Genomic DNA, 4,375 nt, shown 5'->3' on the forward strand with positions numbered 1-4,375 from the left:
TTTTGCATATTTTTTTTCATTGTATTTACTCGAGATTATTTTGGAAGGATTTGGAATTCTATAGAACAACATATTATACATTTGTTTATTTTGTTAGGAAAATTCCATATACATAAGAAGAAGTGGGCTCAATGTAAACCAAATTTTGCACATTTTATAAATGACTTTAAATTATATGTAAATCTCTTAGAACAAACAAAAAACAAAAAAGCACTGAAAACATGTAATGCTCTGAAAGCATTGAACTTTATGTAATTTTCTTCCCTTTTTTTTCTTTTTTTTCTCTGGCAGCTAATAATGTTAATTTGATCATGTGAATATGTAATACCTCATGTTCTTGTGGCATTGAATTAATAAAGCATAAAAAAATAAAATAAAATAAAAAAAATTCATATTCTATATATTGCTGTCTGCATTATCAAGTTTTCCTTAAGTGCACTTTTCGGACTTTAAAGGTAAGAATAAAACAGTCTTCACTCCAATTAACCTGTTTTATTTATTTATTTATTTATTTATTTATTTATTTATTTATTTATTTATTTATTTATTTATTTATTTATTTATTTATTTATTCCTTTTGTATTATTAATAATTATATTTTCTATATACATGCATACCTTGGAGATGCTTTTTTAACCTGATTTTTCTGTGTAATTGTTATCCGTTTATAAAATTGACTAAGTTGTGGAGCTCTTAAATTAGTGTAAAATTACTTATGTTAAATGACCAAGAAGCATAGTTGCTCAAAATGGCCTGATATTTATTTTTTATTTTTTTATTAACAAGCATGGCCACTGTATCATCCTTTAAAAAATAAAAAAATTTAATTACACTAAATTAATCAATATTAATAACGTTTTGATGTGTGATACTAGGCTATATTGCATTGGTTGTGTTGAGCCTTGTTTGAGATCTTAACTGGATGGTTCTGCTCTTCCACAGATTGAGAGAAGTGAATAATGCCCAAAGATTTCCACTGGTCCCACTGCTGCAGAAATGCCCTGAGGCTGAGTCTGGACTGAAGCCAAGGTAAGCTTAGCAACCTGTGATAAACACACAGTCACTTTCTTTCACACTTTCCCCTATCAAACTGTTGGTTAATTTATGACATTGAAGGTCTAATGTGTGTTTATGAAACTGCATGGTGAGAAGATGAAGAAAACACTTGTATGATATACTGCAAAACAAATGAAAGTGTGAGTTGGTGTGGTTTGTGTGGGAGGCGTGACATCATTTCCTCTCTGTATTTGGTATTTGAGCAGCAAAAAAAGGAACCTTGTTTTCTGTTGTTTGCATCCTTGATTTTTCCTTCTGTCTTTTATTCCTCTAAAACAGAGGTTTTTAACTTTTAGAGACCCAGACTCTCAGCCAAATTAGGGCTAAGAAAGATTTTTGTGTCGGTAACACTTTATAATCACTTTCATTAAAAACTTTAACAAGTGAAATAAACCCCAAGAAATTACATGCACAAATAAAAATGGTAGTGTCTTTTGAAAGAAGACACCTCGCGGTTTGTTAATTGTTTTACTCTCCACAATGCTTAATCTTAAGTAAATGAACCACATTTACAAATTTTGAACTTTTTTTGATCAAAATCCCGTGTTTTATATATTGTGGCACTTGATCTGTAGTTGAGATTCCTATTTATTAAAAAAGTTATATATATATATATATATATATATATATATTACTAGCCCTGCTAGTAAGAAGAAGAAAGAGAGCAGCAATGAAGAAGAGGCTGTGGGTGCATGAAACTCTCAGGTCGAAGGCTTGTGAAGGAGCTTCATTTGCCCCGTTTCTATTGGCCGCGCGGGTAAACGTCACAGAGCGCAGCGGCAAAAGTTGAACTATTTTGAACCAAAGATATTATAGTTTTGAATTTTTTTGTTAGTTTTTATTTTAATATCGTTTTCAAATTTCCTATAATTTCAGTTTAGTTTTAGTTAGTTTCATTAATGGTTTTGTTAGTTTTTAGTTTAGTTTTTGTTTTGTGAACACATTTCTATTTAGTTTTTATATATTTTAGTTTCAGTTTTAGTTTTAGTAATTATAGTTTAGCAGATTTAATTTCAAAAATATGCAACTTATACTGCATGTATAAAATTTGTTCATTCATATTCATGTTCATATTCATTCATATTAAAGATGTAATCTTGTTAAACATGCCAATAGTTTACAAACAACAAGCTAATCAAGGTTTTCAGAGTTACTAGAAAGCTACAGGCAGTTGAGTTTCGTCATGCTTGTCATGTGACACAGCAGCCACAATAGCACTGTATAACTGATATAGGCTTATGTTTTATTTATTTATTTATTTTTCCTTTTTATTCAAAATATTTCCAAACGTGTTAACTATATCAGGAAATATCTCGATTCTCAAACATGTGTAAGTAAATGCGTTTTGCACCAGATTGTTATTTCATCTATAATGGGTGACAAAGTAGAGTAATAGTGTACTGTAATCTATTAACTACACATAAAACCCCGACTTTTTATTTAAGTAGGCCTACCAGATATGGGTGTCATGCCATAAAATATTTTTAATACGACTGACTTTGTATTTAATAACATTTAATAACAATATTGTAAGTTACTATATTAGGCTATAACATTTCCATTTTACAGGGAGCAAAAAACATTTACATTATCAAAGAACATTTTCACTTCAGTCTAGCCAGAGTTCAGGCACTCTCAAAAACTCCCATTTAAATCACTGAAGCTGTTTACACTGTGAAATTAATATCTTACTTACATTTGTACGCACATCTGCACAGTCAGCGAGCAAGTGAACCAAACACTGTGTTCAGCGATGACTCATCTGCACGTCTCTGATTGGCCATTGCATTCATAAGCTCAACAGAATCATGTGTGATTGGTTATAATGCAGCGCTGTACAAACGCGTCTGTCTCTGGCTGAGCGCCAGCCAAAGCGCAAACGCAGATTTGAATAGCAGCTGATGCTGTGCCGCACTGAACGATCTAATCACACCGGTGTGATTGTATCAAATATAAAAAACATTATTCTGCTTTTTTTTTTTTTTTAATCTTTTGGAAGCTGCATTTAAAATCCACTTGGCTTAGAAATCTGCCCTCTATGAACGTACAGAATAAGAAGAAACAATCTAAAATGCTTTGAAACCTCATACTACTCAAAATTAAATGCGATATGGTGATTTCAATTATGTTTGCACTTTACTTTGACGAGCTGCTCCAGCGCGCATGAGCTTCAGATGAGCAACGCAATCAATCCCATAAAGCCCCTTTCACACAGGACACAGCAAGCGGTGAAAAAAAAAACACAGCTGCCGCTTTCTTTCATTTTGGATGCGTTTTGTACAGTCAATACGGTGCTCGTGTCATGGACTCGAGGCGGACGTTGCCACAGTAATCGTAAAGCATGACAAAATGACTATTCACTAAAGTTAGCTCATCCAAAAAAATTTAGTTAACTCACTCTCATGTTGTTCTCGCACGTCAAGCACGTTTTTAAACGTCCGTGCGCTGTAGGGGTGTGCATTATTATTATTATTTCCCATTTCATATTTTATAATTACTTCCGATTTCATTTCCCGCGTTTTGTTTTTTAAATGCAAAAAGGCATTCTCTGTGAATAGAATAGCCGCTTAGAACTCAGAATGAAGCGCCATCTACAGGTATGTACCTAAACAAGCACAGGTCAAATTTTCGAGAAGGGTACAGACGCTATTGTGAAATTTTCTGGCACAGAATGAGAGCTTATTAAATCACGAACACGATTATTTATTTTTCCTAATTATTATTTTATTTTAGTTAGTTTTTCAGTTTTGTTAGTTTCGTTTCGTTTTAGTTTTTTCATTTATTTTGAAATTTTAATTTTATTTCAGTTTACGAAAATGTTTTTTGACCAGTAGTTTTAGTCTTAGTTTCAGTTTTCGTTTACGAAAATAACTTGTTTTGAACTCCGCTGCGCGTGTGCTTTGATCGGCGCAACAACAAAACGCCCTTGTGCAGCGCAAGCCATTGAAATGAATGGGTTTCATAGCGCAGCGCTTTCCGCGTTCGGTGTGAAAGGCCCTTTACAGAGCCACTAAAAGGTTAGCCGCTTGCTAGCAGTAGGCTGTTGCATTACAGTACGTGAAAGTTCACTTACCACATACACAGAGTAAGGAGAAATGTCTGGTAGGACGATGGCGAATGATTTGCAGATCCTGAGCACCAATGACAAACATCTAATCTTGTCAAATGTGAATCTCAAAAATCAAAAATGTCAAAAGTGAAAGTAAAATGAAAGCGCGCAATCGAAAGTGGTTTCAATAGCGGCTCCCTGATGCCCGCAATTTATATACAGTCACCTATACTTACCCAACGATATAATTGCGAGAGAAAAGTATGGAAT

General features: G+C 33.2%; 1 protein-coding gene across 1 annotated transcript in view; it reads left to right on the forward strand.

Annotated features, from left to right (window-relative positions):
- The first annotated feature begins 943 nt into the window (after window positions 1-943).
- Window positions 944-4,375, forward strand: part of LOC107758812 (nuclear receptor coactivator 2) — an 80,365-nt gene continuing 76,933 nt past the window's right edge. Inside the window, exon 1 of the mRNA XM_016576637.1 lies at window positions 944-1,029. The gene's annotated coding sequence lies outside the window, so the exon portion shown is untranslated. The remainder of the gene's footprint in view (window positions 1,030-4,375) is intronic.

The sequence above is a fragment of the Sinocyclocheilus rhinocerous genome, unplaced genomic scaffold (assembly GCF_001515625.1).
Source record: "Sinocyclocheilus rhinocerous isolate Xijiao unplaced genomic scaffold, SAMN03320098_v1.1 scaffold2008, whole genome shotgun sequence".
Lineage (NCBI taxonomy): Eukaryota > Metazoa > Chordata > Actinopteri > Cypriniformes > Cyprinidae > Sinocyclocheilus > Sinocyclocheilus rhinocerous.